Source organism: Sapajus apella, unplaced genomic scaffold (genome assembly GCF_009761245.1).
Source record: "Sapajus apella isolate SASKATOON/1434 unplaced genomic scaffold, GSC_monkey_1.0 scaffold31, whole genome shotgun sequence".
Lineage (NCBI taxonomy): Eukaryota > Metazoa > Chordata > Mammalia > Primates > Cebidae > Sapajus > Sapajus apella.
In genome coordinates this window covers 2457486-2477211 of record NW_022436971.1, presented here as the reverse complement: position 1 = coordinate 2477211, position 19726 = coordinate 2457486, and the positions used below count along the sequence as shown (strand labels likewise).

The 19726-nt window shown below is 47.2% G+C and overlaps 1 protein-coding gene across 1 annotated transcript in view; it reads left to right on the top strand.

The window, feature by feature from the left end:
* The window catches only part of KLHL29 (kelch like family member 29), a 318875-nt gene that overhangs the window by 67045 nt on the left and 232104 nt on the right, over positions 1 to 19726 (top strand). The window contains exon 2 of the mRNA XM_032293996.1: positions 18125 to 18232. The gene's annotated coding sequence lies outside the window, so the exon portion shown is untranslated. The remainder of the gene's footprint in view (positions 1 to 18124; positions 18233 to 19726) is intronic.

Sequence of the window (19726 nt, the reverse complement as noted above, 5' to 3'; positions counted from 1 at the left end):
GGAGGTTAAAGCAATCCCTGCGCTGAGTGAGTGCAAAGTAACCCTCACATGCACAGTGACCAGCGTAAGATGATGTTTGACCAATGCTGAACTCACATGGGCTCTGAGCCCAGAGAGGCCAGATCTTTGGGGTCTGGAATGACTAAGCCAGGCCTTTCCTGTGCAAAATGGTGGCTTTGAGCTGTGGGGACCTGGAGAAGAGACAGCCAGGTGTTCTTAATTCTTTCCTTCGTCTTCCTCTCCTTTGATTCTGTCCCATTAAAGGGTTTTGGCCTGGTTCGGGGCCCCTTCCCCCCAGGACTCCTGCGGTGTGCGTGCTGCGTCTTTGGACCCATGGATCACCCCTCAACCCCTCACCTTGTGTTCCCCGAGGTGGGGGTTCCCGTTGGAATTCCCTGCTCTGCTTTTAGGGCTGTCACAAAGATTGTGACAGGGTCCCGCTGGTGCTGGATGGTCCACAATAAATTCCCAGGCTCTGAAGCACCAGGAACAAGGTCTCCACAGTCAGATGAAAGGTCCCCTCCTTGTCAGGCAAAACCTGTTAACTGGGACTCTAAAGAAAATGTAAGGATGCCCGCTCCTACGTCAGCATGCCAGTAACAGTCCCATAGGCACCAGTGCACATCGGCAGGTGGCCAGCGTTGCCCCAGAGAGGACCGGTTTGAGTCACTCACTCGGCAGACACCAGGGATCTACTGGAAGTTCGTTTATTCAGCTTGCCCACTTGCTCATTAATTTAACACATTCGTATTGAATGCCTGCTTTCTGCAAGGCACTGGTGCTCCCACTGGAGCTGGGCTAGCAGACTGTTTCTATAAAGTAAGTATTTTAGGCTTTGAGGGCCATTTTGTCTCTGTTGCGACTACTCAACTCTTGTAAAACAAAAGCAGCTATAGACAATACATAAACACATGGGTGTGTAGCTTTGTTCCAGAAAGACTCTATTGACAAAACCAGCTGCATTTGGCCCATAGGCTGTTGTGTGCTGGCCCCTGAACTGTGTACGGAGGTAAGCAGAAGTGGACATCCTCTATCTACATAGAGCTTATGCTCCAGGCAAGGAAGACAGGAAATTAATGATGTAATCACAAACGTAAATTATAATTATGAACAGGTCTTTTCATAGCCGCACAACCAGGGCGGCATGTGGCAATCTCAAGTCAAGAAAGGCTTCCCTCAAGGGTTGCTGCTTTTGTTGGCATCTGAATCGGCATGAACCAGGTAAAGAGCGAGGAACCAGCACGTGGAAAGGCCCTGCAGTCCAAATGCAACGTCCCAGGAACTGAGGGAAGGCCAGTGGTCATAGCGGAGAGGAGAACGGGGACGGGTGAGATGAGGCAGCAGATGATGGGCAGCTGGAGCGTGCATGGTCCTGGAGCCATGCGGTGCCTCCAGTCTTTACCAGAGTCTAACAGGGAAGGCCAAGGCAGAGGAGAAACAGGATCAGATTTGCCCTTTGCTGCAGCATGAAAACAGATTGGGGAAGAGCAAGCAAGATTCAGGAGGACCAAGTGAAAAGACTATTGCAAGAGAGGACAGCGGCGGTGGAGGTGAAGAGAAGCAGAGGAGGTAAGAGGTATGTCGGGGGTCAGAATGGGCTGGGTGTGGAGGGGAAAGCCTGCAGGATGGCTCCTAGGTGTCAGGGTTGTACCTGATTAGATGATGACATCTAGATGTAAGATGGGTTGGTGTGCTGTATTCTGAGACAGGAAGCACTGGGGAAACCCAGAGTTCTTTGATTTGTTTGGGTGAGAGGAAGCGCCATGATAGGTCTTAGTTGCCTTTGAAACATCACATTAACGGTGTCAGATAAGTAGGTGAGATGTACAGATCCGGAGCTCAGAGGAAAGGTGGGACTGCAGAGAATGTGTTTTGGAGAGTTATCAGCATATGGAGAGTGATTGAAGCTTGGAGCATGGATTAGATCATCCAAGGGAAGAAGAGACTAGAGGAAAAAAAGAGAAGAGGGCCCGGCAAGACATCCTCCAGGAGCTCTGATGTGTAATAGCCAGGGAGGAAAGGGTGATTCTGCACAATGGAGAAATAGCCAACGAAGCAGGAGAAAAAACAGGAGACTGTTGTGCCGTGGAAGCAACGGGAAGCAAGCGTTCCAAGCAAGGCTTGCATTCAGCCTGCACAGGCGCAGTGGACTGGCCACGGATGCCCGGTGACCACCCTGACTGCTCGGTGCAGGCACTGAGGTTGGTTAGTGCCCATGTCACATCAGTCGTCATAAACCTCGATTTTCATCCCTGCTTTCAAGGAATGGCCACCAGGGTTTAAAACCTCTGGGATAGCAAACAAGATAAGAAGTGGAAACCGCCCACTGGATTTAGCACCATGGAGGTCACTGGTGACCTTAGCAAGAGAACTTTAGATGGAGTGATGGGCTGGGGGTTGAACGGGAGGTGAGGAGGTAGACAGGATGCCTAGGCAGCCTTTCCAGAAGTTTCAGCATGAAGCAGAGGAACTAAGCAGGACAGGTAGTGGAGAGGTTGGAAGGATATCCTGGAGTCGAAATTTTACTTTAAAATGTTGAAATGATGAGAGGTATTTATTCAACATACCTGTATGTATTCAGATAGCAAATTCTGTATCTCATTCATTTATTCATTACTTGATCCAACATCCCTGTCTCAACCTTGAGTAGAGTATTTATTATAAGCACTAAATTCATTTTATTTCATTTCCTTCTTTTCTTGTCAACAGTCATTTATTGAGCATATATTATTTGCCAAGTACTGGACCAGGTCCCAGTGATAGAGACATGAATAAGTTATAGGCTGTGTGTTCACGGAGCTTATAGTTTTTTCTAGCGCAGTGGTTCTCAACCAGGGATGATTTTGTTCCCTTCCCCATTCTAGGGGACAGGGGACATAGTCTGGAGATATTTTTGTCATGATTTAGGGGAGAAGGGATGCTACTGGCACCTAGTGGGTGGAGGCTAGAAATGCTGCCAAACAGCCTGCAATGCACAGGACACCCATTACAAAGAATTAATCTGGCCCCAAACAAGAATGGGGTGAAAAAGGCTTGATTAATATGTGCATGTGGTAACTCCCGGGGCTCAGAGGATGGGCACTTGGACACACAGTGGAGCTGGCCAAGCAGAAAATGAGGGACAGACAAGACAGGTGGAGGCCACAGGTGTGGAAAGGCATGGAGCCCTGCGGGAGCATGGTGCAAACTCTGGAGCTCCCAGCAGTTCCGGGTGGAGGCACCGTGGCTGGTAAGAGCGGAAGTTTGCAGCCTAACTGTGGCCATAGATACTGTGCCAAGCATCTTGGATTTTGTTTCTGCAAAGAGAAGCCACTAAAGGATTTCAAATAAGAGAAAACTGGGTTGGTGTCTTAGGAAGATCATCCCGGTGGCCAACAAGATCAAACAATAATCACTTTTTTTTTTTTTTTTTTGAGACAGAGTCTTGTTCTGTCACCCAGGCTGGGGTGCAGTGGCTGGATCTCGGCTCACTGTAACCTCTGCCTTCCGGGTCCAAGCGATTCCCCTGTCTCAGCCTCCTGAGTAGCTGGGACTACAGGCACTTGCCACCACGCCTGGCTAATTCTTTATATTTTTAGTAGAGACAGGATTTCTCCATGTTGGTCAGGATGGTCTAGATCTCCTGACCTCATGATCCACCCGCCTCAGCCTCCCAAAGTGCTGGGATTGCAGGCATGAGCCACTGCGCCCTACCCAGGCACTTTTTTTTGAGTACTTTATTGTATTCTCCTGTTGAATCTTCCAGCAACCCAGTGGAGAAAAGACTCTTGTTATCCCCATCTCACAGCTGAAGAGACGGAGACAGAGGGGTCGGGGAGGCTGCTTGACATCACATGAGTAGTAACTGCAGGGCCAGGACGTGGCTCCCAGAATGGGCCCATGAACAAACACGAGCTGGCCTGGGGTTCTGTCTGTCTCCCGCTTCGGGTCCGAGCTCTGGGATGAGATTTGAGCAGCCACAGGATCTCAATTCATAATTCACATGTTTCAGCACTTTTGCAGCTGCTCAAGAATTCTATGCCTCTAGCCTTAAAGAGTACGGCCTTGAGGTACCCACTTTACTTCTTGATTAGGAGTTCTCACGTAGCTGTTAATTTTTGAGGCTCTGGCTGAAATGCCCCATCAACAGAGAAACACTTGAGTGAAGTGTGCCGATGGGAAGTCAGATTCGCTTTTTGCTGCCTAAGCCTTTTAAGTGGACCTGGTATCCTCACGTGACCCCTCTACCTTGTATGACTTGCTCTGCCTTCTCTGTCAGATACCCCATCCCACTATCTAATGTACCTCATCTTTATCTTTGCTGGGCAGGGGGGAAATAGATGGCTTTGCCTAATAAAATGTAAAGTAGGTCTCAGTGCTCAAAGCTGCATCATTAGCCAGTGAAGATCCTGCTTCTCAGGGTTTTTAATGACAGTGGCTCCCCACTCTGCGTTAGGATGCCCTAATGAGAAGTGACACCCACTCCTTGCCCAGGACTGACACCCCCTAGGGAGTAGGAAACTGAGGCTCCCAGGTATTAGTTCCATGCGAACGTAATTGCAGTTTTTGCCATTTTGATGACAACACAATTACATTTGCACGAACCTAATAGAAAGGGCTGCACCTGTGTTCCTTCTACCCATGAGAGGAGAAGAGATTTTTGTCTGGATCTCAGCTGCTCAGAGAGGCAGGTGACTGACAGGTGGGACTCAAGGATGACTCCCACCTGGCAAATTTCGGCAGCGCTCCTCCCATTTGGAAAGAAGAGCCCAGACACATTTTCATATTTATGTAGGCTTTTCAATACATGTGTCTCTCTCTTTTTTAAAACAGTGGCAGAGTTCTGGCACAGCATAGGAAATGCTACCTGGTCTGTGATCCAGAGGGAGCTCCCTCCTGGAAAGGAGACAGGCTCTGTGCTATACTGGGTGGCTGGCATAGCATACTCCAGGTGGGTTCCTTGAGGCTGGCTTATCACCTGTGAGTTCACAGCCCCAAATTATCCCCAGCTGACAGAAAGAGCCCCAGGCTGTGGCCTCTGTCACTAGGGAGTCTATAGGAGAAGCCGGCTCTGATTTCTAGGTTTCTTCCTATGATGATTCCGTGGTAGGACAGAGAGTTCTGTGGGCCTCCATTGTCCTATCTGTAATATGTAGGGGTAGTTGGACTAAAGGCCTTCTAGTGTCCCTAGCGGCTTTGACTGGTGGATTAAATTAGGCCTTTGACAGGATGAGGACTGCCCAACAGTGCTAAGAAAATTAATTTTATGCCCAAACCTAAGGCAGTTCCCCGCTTTCCCAAAGAAAAGGTTTCCAAAAACTTTTTAGCCAACCTGAATATATTAATTATTTTGGAACATAGATGCAACAAAAAAGTGTACTTACAGTGTTTAATTATTTTAGTTTCAAGTGTCTAAAATTACAAACTGTAAAATGCTAGCTGGGCATGGTGGCTCACACCTGTAATCCTTGTACTTTGGGAGGCCAAGATGGGAGGATTGCTTGAGCCCAGGAGCTCAAAGCTAGCCTGGGCAACATAGCAAGATCCCATCTTTGATTAAAAAATAAAAAAATTTTTTTAAAGTTTAATTCAGAAATATTTCCACTTATATTTCATGAGGAATTATTCAAACTTGTTCTGGGCAGCTTTGCCTCCATGTGTGGTTTTTTTCAGTGTAGTTTTTTATCACTAGAGCGACTTTTTGAGTCCTCTGACAATTTTTTAGAACGTCATGATCTTTACTTCCATCCCAGCTTTTGAGAGATGGCAATTTTTGAATCTGAGGATTAGACCTTCCCTGTGAATTCTATCCCAAGCCACAGGCCTCAGTTCGCGGAAGTTGAAGCAGGTGTTTTTGGCTTTTGTTTTTCATTTGGTTTATTGGTAAATATTTACAATCTCTTGCAATAATACACCATTTGCTTGTTAAAGTGACTTTTAACAGCCTGTTTATAATAATGTACAGACACTAAAATGTTGAAGTTGTAACCTCAAGAACAATTACTACATCTGTGTTAATTAAATTAATTAGAGTCCTCTTCTGATACAGAATCTATCCGTTGATATGTTGGATATATCAATATATAAATGTAGGGGTAGTTGGATAGACCTTCTAGTGTCCCTCGTGGCTTTGACTGGTGGAGGAGGGAAAAGATGGCATAGATTAAAAAAAAAAAATTTACTGTACAAAATTCTTACTTAAAACCTCTCACTTGTTATATTGCACTTATGAGCATTTCTGTAATGGCTGTTTGGTAGCCTATGTCTGTGAACGCAGGCAGAGGTCTCCAGTGGAGCCAGAAGACAGATGACCTCGTCTTCTTCTGAGCCTTTGGACCCCCCAGGAACTCTGACCAACATCCTTCACCACTTTCCAAGCAGAAGGAAGCATAAGCCCCTTCTGACCACCTTTCTGCCAATCTGCTGCTGGGCTTTTGTGTAGTTTAATGAGCATAGAGTCGTTTGGAAATATGCAGCGTGCTTCACAAAAAGAAATAGTAATATAATCAGAAATGATTATATTTCAGCACTTCAGCACTATTGCCACTATTAATGTCCATTATCATTATATTACCTGAAATGTGTTTAACAATCACAGTCACTAATCAAGGTGCCTGTCCTGGAAAATGTGTATTCTCTCCATCTGGATCACACTATGTATTGTGCTGTTACTGTTTTAAATTTTTTTCAGCTAATTGGAACCTGCTACTTCATACTTTGAAAAGTAATGTAGCGGGTGAAGCCCTGAGAGGTTCAAAGCCTATGCTTCCATCAGGGAAATAATGCAATTTCCATGCAAAATGATTATAATATTATTCAGTGATTACATGGGGGTGGAGGGTAGTCTGTTTTTGTTAGACTTTTGAAAGTGGCAAATTGAATTCCATCCAAGTAATCAGAGGTTATGAGTTTCCAGCACAGTGTGTTTGCACTTGTTGGAGGCTCATTTCCCCAGGGTCTCTGCAAGCCTGGAGCCCCCGGAGCCTTTGCTGACCACTTGGGACAGATGTGAAGGGCCAGGGAATTAATTCCCCGCCAGCAGCCTTCAGCCCATGATACATGGGAGGTGGAGGGAAACACCGCAGCTGCCTTCGGGTGGGATAATTCAGAGACCCCCTCCTCTCTGTCTCCCAGAGGTCCCCAGTGGGTGAGATTGGCTTCACTTGCCCGCTCATTTGGAGCAATCTGTGTTGGCTTCCTTCCCTGCCTCCCTTCCCCACTCCCCTGCCTAAGCTTTCTGGAACCACTGTCCAAACAGAACAGTAGCCTCAGATCCTCATCCAGGTTCTGCTTGACAAGAGAGGCACACATGGCCTCCCCACTTTCCCCTTCATCTTTTTGAGGGCGTCCAGGGACCTCTCTGGATCCTCCTTTCCTATAACCCATTTTGCAGAGGGTTCTTGGCAGCACCCAGAAGTCTTTGTGCTTTAAGGCGCCGTCATTCTGAAACATGAAAAGTCTGAATGTTTCTTATGGTCAGAAAGTTGATGGGTATAATTTAGTTTTCCCACCTCTTCTCTTAATTATTATTATTCCATTCAAGTGAGACAAGATGATTTAATCCAGGCTGTTTTTAAAATGCCCATAATCAATGCCCTCATTCTGAGCATGTATCTATGTGCTCTTAGATAATTTATGTATAATTTTAATAGATTCGTCAACAGCAGCCCTTCCTCATCTAAACAGGCTGCTTGCAGACAGATCGCTTAATTTGCTTCTCAATGTTATTTTTCATACATGGTTGCTGCACGGCCAACAGATTGTAGATGATCCCATTACGAACACATTTGACACGGCATCTACTGTGGGGATGAGCAAACTCATGGTCTCGTATGTGGCAGGCAGAGTGTGGCCCCCTCTCATTCAGAAGGGTCGGATCCCAGAGAACAAAGCCCCAGGCAGGTGCCGAAACTAGTCCTGGCAGCGTTCAGGTGCTGATGGGAGCCCTGGCTTCCTGCTAGAGTGAGACTGTTGGTGCGGCACCCGTCTCCCAGCCAGGGCGTCACCTGCTCACGCCTCTCACCTCCTGCCTCTCTGTATGAGAGTGCCTAGCAGGCAGGCGGGAGGTGCCGGGGCACTCATACTGCAGAAGCAGCCCTCCACCAGTGAGAGGTGGGAGGCAATGCATAAATACCTCAGCTTCCTCGCCTTGTTGTGAGGCAATTCCAGTGCACTCTGCACGTCTCTCAGAGGGTTCCCGGCAGGACGGAGCCCCAGCTGCCCCTGGCGGTGACCCCATGGTGGAAGCTTTCTCAGTTGGCTTTTCTCCTGGCCTGTCTCACCTACTCCCTCACAGTGCTTCCTTGGATCAGCTCCCAAAGAACCCACTTCTGTCGAAATCCTTGTTTCAGAATCCACTTTAGGAGAACCCAAAGGCAGACATTTGCCCCTCTGAATCTCTTCACGTTGGTCTTTCAGACACCACCTTCTTCTAGGACCTCACTTAAGCCCTGCGGTGACATCCCCCTAGTCCCCCTGGCCCAGAAGCTCTCCTCCTCCGGCCATTGTCAGTGCCGCTAGCTTAGTTCACTTAGCCTGCACCATTGGCAGCCTGTCCATCCTCTATTTCTGCATGTGGGTGTGTGATGGGGCAGGTACCAACTCTGCCACCTTCCCGCTGACTTGCACGTGGGTCTCAGAGGTGATGGTGCTCCCCTACCCGCTGGTCCTCAGCGAGTGCAGGCAGGAGGCACTGAGCAGGGTAGAGGATGGGTGGCCAGATAATGCCAAGAGTATACTCTTTAAGGCAAAAAAAAAAAAAAAAAAAAAAAAAAACAATCGAGAAACTCCTCCTTCCAAAGACTAATGCGAATGCTGATGGATTACTTGCGCCATTTCCGTCCGCTGGGGTAATTGCAAGACGAGTGCATTGTGTTCCAAAGGAAAAATGTTCTGTAGATGTGGTAAGCTTCGCCGTGCGGGCTCGTGACAGAGAGAACCACATCCACTTCTAAATTTTCTCAATGGAGTGCAATGTGTGTAATGTGTAATAAAATATAAATAAGCCTTTAAGAAGCATCTATGTGTTTCTTTTTATCAACCTTTAGACGCGTTAAAGCCAAGTACAATTTTATATGTACAATTCTAGATGATATGTAGTATTTTTATTTGCTAGTTCATTGCTAAATGTTTCATATAAAACTGAAGAGGAAAAAAATACACAGTCCCACATATAAAAGAAGAAGCAGATGGCTAAATGTGACCGTGGGAGAGAAGCAGTGAATGGTGTAGGTTCAGAAAGGAGGCTCTCCCCTGCTGTGTATGGGCCTGAGATGGAGTGGAGGGAAATTTGTACCTGCAGTTACCTGTGTTCATTAGCGGTTTTTCCACTGTGTTAAAGTAGGCCATTAGTATTCATACGAATCTACAGGTATCTTTGTTATGGTTTTTTTTTTTTTATCTTTTAAGTATACATATAAATGAGTATGTATTATTTATAGATGTTTTTGGATTTAGAAACATCAAGCTTGAAAAATAACACAGCAAGGAATATTTGATTTAATGCTCACCAGGGAGGGAAGGGGACCGGGACTTTCTGCAGGAAGGAAGACCGAGTTGGGATAAGTTATCTGACCTTCCTAGGGGACTTTCCTGGAAGCTCTTCAGTGACAGTTACATTGTAGAAAGATCTTGGATGAAAGAAAGGACAGTGGCCAGAGAGTTAGGAAGCCCCGGGTCTCATCCCAGCTCTCCCACTGACTGGCTGTGGGACCTGAGCTTGTCACTCACCCTCTCCTGCCTTTGGCGACCCTGCCTGTATCTGGACTTCAATCTGTACCAGGCTGTGGCTCCATGATTGGTACCTCCGAGCTGAACTGCTGCTCGGTTGCTGGCCTCGTTTGCAGAAGAGCAGTCGGTGGTGAGCCATCCCACGTGTTTCTTCAGATGGATCACAGAGCCATGGTGTGATCGAGCCACTTACTTACCTACACACATTGGTGGAGACCAGGAAAACAGAATTAGCTTCCCATTCTATTTCCAGTTCCCAGGCACTTTCTACATTGGCCAAGAAAAGCAGAGTACTTACAGAAATTCCTGGTAATGGCTTCTTTCTGCCTGGGTATGGAGAAACGTGCCTGTCTGTAGTTTATTTTTAAATGGATAACTCATCATATTTGGGTAAAAAGTCCTGTAATCTCCAAAGCCTTTCTTTCACAAAATTTTTTTTTATTCTGAGAGTGTGGAAAACAGCTTCAGATCTATTCAAATAAAAATAGCTTTTTTTTACTGAGTGAGGAAGCAATGCCTTTTAAGACCCACTTGTGTTGGGGAAGGGGTTTTCGGCAGCTGGCTCTGTAGGCTTGGGCTCAAAGGAAAGGCAGAATAACGAAACAGAAGCTACAGCAGCATCTGACCTAAGTCCTGGATTTTGGTTTACCAATTGCTGGCTGCAGGTGGGCTGGGAGCAGGAGCACTGGGAATGCTGAAACTCAGGGAGACAGCTGGAGGGAGCAGGGAGTGGTCGCCGACCCATGTGAAACCAGCCCAGACTCCTGCACATGTGGTCAGCCTATTGGTTCCACCGCCTTCCGAGGAAGACCCCTCTTCATTTGTGCCCTTCATGCCCACTTCTTCGGCAGGTGGTAGAAGAGAAGGCTCCATCTAGTGTGACTCCCAACCATCCCCATGGCACTGTAGGTGTTTTTTGTCCTTCAAACAGCAGGCTTGGTCATTGTAACAGTTATAGCCACCATGTATAGGTACCACGGACTATGTTGTTTCTTTCTTAGGGTAGAACATTAAATTCTCAGAACAACCATGGATGTTTCATGATATCATCCCTGTTGTACAGATGAGCTTGAGGCGGGGAGTGGGAGTGGAGGGTGGGCAGATGTGGTCACAGCCATCAAATGGCAAAGCTGAGATTTAGACCCAGCTCCCTCAGATTATCAATCTTCCATGCTCCTGGGCACTGCACAGGCCAAGCCAACCTCTGAACTGGTGCCTTTGAGGCTAGGATGGACACCCAAAACGAAGCTCAGGGGGTGCAGTGCAGTCCACGCGCAAGGCTGCAGGGTTCGGACTGGGGAGAAGACCCTCTGCATCTCTGTGAGGGACCACCAGTTCACAAAGTCTAATAGCCCACCTTGTTTTTTGTTGTTTATTTGTTTTTTGTTTTGAGACAGAGTCTCGTACTGTCGCCCAGGGTGGAGTGCAGTCACGCAATCTCTGCTCAGTGCAACCTCCGCCTCCAAGGTTCAAGCGATTCTCCTGCCTCAGCCTCCTGAATAGCTGGGATTACAGGTGCCCACCACCTTGCCCAGCTAATTTTTGTGTTTTTAGTAGAGATGGGGTTTCACTACATTGGCCAGGCTGGTCTCAAATGCCTGACCTCATGATCCATCTGCCTTGGCCTCCCAAAGTGCTGGGATTACAGGCATGAGCTGCTGTGCCAGGCCTACCCACCTTGTTTTAAACTGTGAAGCCATTCTGTTCCCATGGCTCCTCTTTTAAAGCTATCAAAAGGCCACGCCCTAAAGGGGTGGGGGCTTCAAGAGGACCCCCACCCCACCCGCCCAGCATCAACAGCTGCACCTGTGGACCAGACTGGGTCGTTCCAGAGCCTAGGAGTGAACTCGTGTGGTGTCTGCCTCTCCTGTCCCCACAGCCGTCTCCAGCCCCAACACCGACAGCTTTGATCTGGCTAGAGGGCTTGTGGTGTTTCCTGATGTGGCTGACTACCCAAGTGCTTGGGGTGCAGGTCACAGGCTCCCCTGAAGAACTGGGCAAACATAGGGCTGATCACCAGGGAAGAGACAGATCTCAGACGAGAACCTGGAACAGGGAAGGCAGAAGGGAACAGGGAAGCCCTACTCTCTCTGGGCTCTGCTTGTGGGGCTCAGACTTGAGGGGGACTCCTGCCTGGGTGTGAGTTCCTGTCTGGTGGATGCTGAGGTGATGTCGCCCCCTGGTCTGGGATGGGCCTGACCAGGACTCCGGGGCCCTCCTGGAAATCCGACTGGGAGCCGAGTGGCCTGGCTGCGTGTGGCTTTCTTTTCATTGCCCGCGCCTACTTCCTTGCCTGTTGTTTTGTTTGACTCCTCAAGACTCCAGTCAAGTCTTGTTTAAATGTTATAGACCGTTCCCAGGAGTGTCAGGGAGAATCGAGGAGAGCTGTGTCCACACTGGAGTCAGACTTTTAAAGGGGCAGTGCCCCTGAAGGCACCAAGGCGGCGGGAGTGGAGCCTCCGTAGATGGGAGTGGGCGCTGTGAGTCTCTGACGCCCCACCCCACATGGCGACCTGGAGGGTGCTGGAGAAAAGGCGACTGTACGTCACTCAACATACGCACCCGCCGCAGTCCAACTTGGGAGAGCCAGCAGCTGGCCTGCCCGTCAGGGAATCAGGGACGTGGGCACCTGCCCTGCCTCTCGAGGTTTGTGTGGCATCTAATGAGGGAGAGAAGATGCAGGAGCGCTCCGCGCAGCCCGCAGCACCAGGCAGGGGTGAAGCATCCTTATGAAAAGCTGAGATTTATGGGTCTGAAGGAGAAGCAACATCTGGGAAGGAATTATTGCAATTTATAGGGAGGATGAAGGCCTGTTTATAAGAGCAAAATCTGGAAGCAATGTCTGATTTTTTTAAAGCTGGTTTATATTCCAATCATGAACCTATGGTGTGAACATCTTCCAGATGTTCAAAGAAAAATTATGGAAAATGAGTTGAACTGTGTAGGCAATTTCCTTCTTTGAACAGAGCTTTACTCTTTACTGAGCATCTACTACGTGCCAGGTGGGTCTTCCCTGCCGACATCTTCAGTGCTGTTGTGGGTGAGTCAGGCTTTAGTAGGTCCAGTTGGCACCTTTGGCTTCTTTCTCCTCATCTTGTGGAAAAGCAAGGGTCATCCCGGTTCTGGTTCCAGAATCTGTATTAACTGGTGAGGGAGGGCGGGGGTGGGGTGTGTGCCAGCATTGAGTGGCAGGGCTGAGTTGGGTGAGTCTGAGTTCATTTCATTTTGGAGGGGTCTGCTGTGTATTTTTAAAAAATTGTTTTGAGGGGATCTGAGTTTGCAAAATTTTTTCCCCTGAAATCTTTCATGGTGGGTTTCCGGTAGAGTCATGTCACAGCATAATTTAGGATGCAGTCCGACTACAAACACCTTGTTTTATCTTCCCATTCTCCTTGCCCCAAACAAGCCAAGGGGACTAGGAGATGGGCCCCTTTGGTGCTGTGCTGGCCCAACAGGAAGCCTCCTTGGGTGGCACGTGTGCCCTTCTTGTGATAGTCTCCAGTGTTTTGCCTGGACAGTTTCTGTACTCCAGAGAGTGCAGAAGGATATCTCTGGTGGAGGTGGGGGGGATTCAGGAGGAGAGGGGTGAAGGCAGGTGGAGGCCCAGGAACAAAAGCCTGGCATGGGAGGCGGAAGATCCGGGGTTCCTGTTCAGCTCCCTCCATTACTTGCTGTGTGACTTTGGACAATCTTTTTTTTTTTTTTTTTTTTTGCCATGAGCCTCTGTTTCCTCATCTGTAAAATGAGGATTATAAAAGTAATCAGCTTTTTATAAAAGTAATTATAAAAGTAACAGATCATAAATTTGTTAGAACAGGTAAATGAGAAAATAAGAATGAGCTAGGCTTTGTCAACTTCAAGCCTTGTGAAAACATTGTTATCTCTCAGTCATCAGCCTGGTTTCTGCAGACACTGTCTTTGAATACCCGCCTACAAGAAAGCATGCCAGGAGGCGCATCCCTACCAGCTGATCTCATCAGTGGCCAACTGCGGCTCCTTAATGGAATAGGAAATCTCTGCGTTGTGCTGGGTGGACTCCCATGACTCACTCCACCTTTGCATCTTCACTCTCCCCTTTAAAAAGCAGTGCCTTCCGGACACTGGCTCGTGAACTGTCGTGAACCTGATGGATAAACCTTTTGAGAGTGCTTATTTTTGTGTTGGCAAGAAGCCTGCAGGCTTTGGTGAACCCATGGTTGATATTATTAATGGATAGATGGCCTGTTATTCTCTCATCTTAAAAGAAAAAGAATATGAATGAGCGTTCCTCTTGAAGGACACACTGGAGCAGGCATTCCCACCCAGGGTCAGAGGTGCCGCGGAGTCCCACACCTGGGCTGACAGCAGGGTGGGCTTGGGAGCTGGTTTCTTCCCTACAGTTTACAGCCTCCGGTTCCTTTGCTGTTCTTTTCCAAGGAAGAAAGGCTCTTTGTTGCCCAGTTTGCTGAGGGGTGTTGAACTTCTGGGTTCTGGACCCATAATTGGAAAGTATGGTTAAGACCCCGGCAGGGCTGCTTTCTGATCTGTGTCAAACTGGAGGCTCCCTAATTGGTTTCTCCTCTCTTACGGCAGTTTCTTTCCAAAAGAAGAAAAAAAATGTGTATTTTATAGAAAAGTGAAAATCCTGGGGCCCTTGTTTTTCATTCTCTTGACCATCAATTTGGTTCATGTTGGGAACTATATTTACAGACTTAGAGGTAAACTAGATCGCAAAATTTTTCTCTGGCTTCATTTGGAAGCTCTCCCAGCATTTAACACAAATAGCCCATTCAAGGGTCTTGCTTTTACGTTGGTCTTTATGCCTTGTCAAGGTCAATTAGCATCTCTTAAGTACCTTGGAAGCTGACAGCCATAAGACCCCTTTCACAAGTGGTGACTGACTACCTACTGTATTTTTAAAATAAATTAGAGTCCTCTGTTCTTTGGCTTTTACAGTTTGTTTTCCTTAAGACTGTAAGCTGTCCTTTGATGAAATTAGTGGAAGGGAAAAGGTCAATTTGACCAAAAGTGTCACAAATTAAGCCCTGAAGCAGTCTGTCTATCTGGAGACAGAAAACCATAACTATCTCCCTGTTTTTCCTGGGTTTATTCCTGGGATTCATTTTCCTGGGCCATGATCTTTGAAAACATAAGGTTTTACAATGTTAACTTGGGAACAAAAGTATTAGTAAAAATTGGCTTTTAGTAATGTATTTTTAAATAACTTTTAAGTAACATGTATCTCAATAAAGTGGAATGTGCTTAGGTGCATGGATGTAGCTTATAGGCCTCCCAAGGACAATAATGAGTCAAGCATCAATTATACACCAGCACGCAGTGGGTGCTGTGGGCCAGAGATTCCAAAAGATACTGTCTATTCTCAGGAAGCCCAGGGTCTAACTGCAAGGGGTGGAGGTTGGGTGGATGGAAAAGAACAAGAAAGGAAAGATGTGAGAAAATAAATAAAATCACTGAGGCATGAACTGATGCCAGATGTGAACCGAGAACAGTTAGAAACGCTTTCCAGGGAAGAGTTTCTGGGAGGGGTGGGCAAAGATGTTGTGAAGCAGGTGCTGCTTGCCCTGGGACTTTGAGCAGGTGATAGCACTGCTGAGATGGTGATGCTGAGGAGGAGGAAGAGGAGCTTTAAGAACTGGAAACAGAGGCTCCTAGGAGTTAAAGACTTACCTGCTGTCACAAAACTAAGTAGCAGTGTTAGAATTCTAATTCAGATGTGTCTGATTCCAGGGTCTTGCTTTTAACCCTCTCTGTGAATGTATCCTTTGGGGTCTTGAAATAGACATAGTCAAATGTGCAATTTGAAGAGAATTAAGTAAAAGGGCTATCCACAAATGTATAGGCACAGTATAAGGAAACCATCATAGCGCTGTGCCTCTGGGCTGATGATGGGATAAGGGGAATTACTTACTGCCTTTGAGTGTAATGTTCAGGGGAGGAAGCTATTACTGGAATCCAGAGAGAGAGCCTTGTAGAGCTTCTTGTTCCTCAACTAGAGCCATGACCTGCAGTTGAGGGACAGCCTGCTTATGAAGACACAGACAGGGAGGGAAGCAGGGAGCCAGCAGCCAACCCCAGCCTGTCCCCAGTCTTCTGCTAGTGCAGAGGCTCCAGAACTCGAGGGATGCTCTCCATGCAGGTCGGGTGAGCTTCCCAGGGCTCGCCTGGGAGAGGTGGAAAGAACAGGGTGGAGAAGGTGGAAGGCAGGCCGAGAGCGACCAACAGAAGGTACCCAGTGCAGTCTATAATAGCCAACGGGTCATTCACTTCTAGACCTTTTCATCAGCACAGGAAGGAAAAGTCTCAGAGAACTCAGCTGTGCCTCTGGTTTATTTTTGTTCAGAACCATTTCAGAACTGTCTCCCCTAGAGGTAGGGACCACAGAGAAGGAAGGGCAAGGCCACTGTCGTCAGGACAGGCTTAGACAGCCTGCACTTCCTTCCCACCACTGTCCCTCCAGGCTCCAGTCTAGCCCATTCCATATTCATTTGGCATGGCCTGGAAAGGAAGTGAATTAACCCGACGTGAGCTCGGTTTTGGCTCAAGAAATTGGGAGCCCCTTCTAAAGATAGTGGCTGGGATCTTTGGGCTCTCAAGTTAGTAGACTTCACAGTGGCCTACAGGGTCCTACACAGTCAGGGTGCCCACCTCTCTGGCCTCATCTCTTACTAGAACCTCCCTCTGCCAGCCACAGTGGCTTCCTTGCTGGTCCTGGAACATACCAGCCGTGTTCGCACTGGCTCTTCCCTCTGCCTGGAACACTTAGGGCGGGATGCCCACAGGACCCACTCCTCATCTCCTTGAAGTATGTGCTCAAATGTCCTCCACTCACAAGATTGGCACTGCCCACCCTATTTAAACTGCACCGTGCCCCCCACCACTCACACAACATGCACCCTACCCTGCTCCATTTCTTCTCTAATAAATTGCACATACTACTGCCCAAAATATGATACAATTTTCACCGCTTTTTAGGTGTATATTCTATGTTTCCACCCTCTAGAATATGCACTTCTTGAGGGCAGGAATATTTTTCTGTTTTGATTGCCCACATATTCACAGTGCCTTGAACATACTGCCTGACACGCACAGGGAATCAATATTTATTAAATGAATGAATGAATGAATAGATGTGATTCTTAGGCACCTAAAAATGGTTTGACCCCTATCTCCTAGACCTCTCTCTTCACCAGCACTTACCTGCCAAGGATCTTTCCCAGAATGACATCGATCACCAGTGTCGCCAATACCTTGTGGTCAAAGGGATCAATTTCTCCTCGTCCTGCACATAGGCCTGGTAGAGGAAATGTACTTGCCACTTTGGTTCTGTGTCAAACTTAAATGGTGACCTTGGCTTATTTTGCGTCCCCGTAGAGGTTATTTCTCAGTCGTAAAGGGAACATTCTATCCTTGGGAAAAGTAATATTTTTGCCACCTTCAGCTTTAAAATGGCTATTTGATATGGCTCACATGTGTCTCTTTCAGTAGCCACTGAAAAAGCTCAGGTTGAGAGGATCTGAGAAAGACCCGTCGCGTCGTCAGAGGGAAGCTGGCCATAAGGCAGAATGAGTTTACAATAACTTATTTACCTGTCCAAATCCTTCATATCGCATTAAAGCTTTCTCCTGCTACCCGGGACTCTAGAGTGCTAAGAGGAAAAAGGAAAATCAATTGATAATGATATATTCAGTTAAAAAAAATATATTGATTCCCAGGTAATGACAGTCGTGTGTTTTGCAGTGGGGGATGCCATTTCCCGTCGTGAAGATGGCTTTCTCATAGATTACATTTAAAAGAAGGAACCAGGAGTAGCCCTGCCTCCCCATAATAGATAGCCTCTTTCTCCTAGGTATTAAATCTATAAATTAAAAAAAAAAAAATTCTCCCTGGGGAACCTATTCTTTGCCCCTCAAGGTCTTCTTACCCATTGTGTGAAAACAGTAATGATTTGTTTTTGTAGTTCTAGAGTTTGTGTCCTTTTCAGTATTAGATTAAAGATTTAAATTTTTTCTTTTTCCCCGTTGCTGGAATTTCTTAGTTCGGATTAGATAGAAGACAATGCCATTGTTGTCTCTCTTACTCAGTGTCAGTGGCTCGATGGTGGGGATTAGGGCTGTGCGTGCTGGGAGGAGCGGGGAGGAGCGGGGAGGGCCGCCTCACGTCTGCCGCTAGGAATACCCCGCTACCCACTTCGCCCCGTAATCTGCGTGAGCTGGCAGTTTGTACACAGCCCGTGTGAGATAATCCACAGTATGCAGCTCAGCCTCTGGGACATCTGAGGCGGGGACTAGCATCCAGTTAGTGTGGGGACCATCCAGGATGCTGGAATTCAGACGAGATCCTTTTGCCAACAAAAAGAAAAAGAAAAAATGATACCTTTTCCCCACCCCTACCCCACTCTTTTTCCCTCTCTTTCTAGACTGTCTGGCTTCCTGGTGATGCTCACACTTTGCTAAGTGTTGGTGGCCATCGAGGTTTTCGCATCCTGGGGACGAATCCTGAGCTTGCCAGAGACGGGCGGCACAAGGTAGGTCCCTGCTCAGCTCACCTGGAAATATGAAAGGCATCAGGCCTGAGCATAGCCAGCTCTCTCCTCTCACACTGAATGTCTGGGGGAAGGGAGGAAAATGCAGTAGGTCCCCTCGCCCTCTTCCTCAGTGGGATTTTTACCACAGGCATGTGATAAACTGGTACTGGGGCTTAGCTAAGCCATTTTATTTTATTTTATTTTATTTTTTATTTATTTATTTATTTTTGAGACGGAGTTTCGCTCCTGTTACCCAGGCTGGAGTGCAATGGCGCGATCTCGGCTCACCGCAACCTCCGCCTCCCGGGTTCAGGCAATTCTTCTGCCTCAGCCTCCTGAGTAGCTGGGATTACAGGCACACACCACCATGCCCAGCTAATTTTTTGTATTTTTGGTAGAGACGGGGTTTCACCATGTTGACCAGGATGGTCTCGATCCCTTGACCTTGTGATCCACCCGCCTCGGCCTCCCAAAGTGCTGGGATTACAGGCTTGAGCCACCACGCCTGGCCCAGCTAAGCCATTTTAAAGAATCTCTCTATATGACTCTTTTTATTTTATTTTATTTTATTTTTTGGAGACAGAGGCTCACTCAGCTGCCCAGGCTGGAGTGCCATGGCACAGTCTTGGCTCGCTGCAGCCTCTATATCCTGGGTTCAGTGATCCTCCTACCTCAGCCTCCCAAGTAGCTGGGACTACAGGCGCATGCTCTCATGCCCAGCTGATTTTTGTGTTTGTAGTAGAGAAGGGGTTTTGCCATGTTGGCCAGGCTGGCCTCTAACTCCTGACCTCAAGTGATCCACCCGCCTCAGCCTCCCAAAGTGCTGGGATTACAGGTGTGAGCCACGGCGCCCCATCAAAGAATCCCTGTGACTCTTCCTTGCTTACCTAGGTCTTGGCTTTCCCCAGGAGGTTAGATCTGGGGATGGCCAGCAGCTAGGTGGCCTTTAACCTCATTAAAAACTGTAATTAAGTTTTATAATTAAGTTTTGTTATTAAAATGTATTATTAAATATGAAAATGTTATTTAGTCATTATAAAGGGATTTTAAAGGATAGTAGCTAAAAATACATAAATGACTTAGAATCCTGTTGCCCAGAGATAACCATTTTAGTGTTTCTTTCCAGGCTTTTACTTATGCATATACGTAAAGAGTACACCACAGGCACACACATGCACACAGGCTCGACTGTGAGTGCTGTCTGGGGGGCATGTTATTCAGATTCAGCAATGTGTCAAGGCATCTTGTATATCAGGAAATGGAAATCTGTATCACCATTTTCACAGACTGTCTACTCTGTGGATATAATAGCATACATGACTCACTTCATGCCCTAATGATGGACATTTAGCATATTTCAAATATTTTACTGTGACAAATAACAGCACAACAAATATGGTTGCATATGTATCTACATAGCCATTTGATTACTTCCTTGGGTTTAGAGGCCTGGCTTAAAATTTAGATTCCAGGTTCTCCAAGCAGGATCAGGCA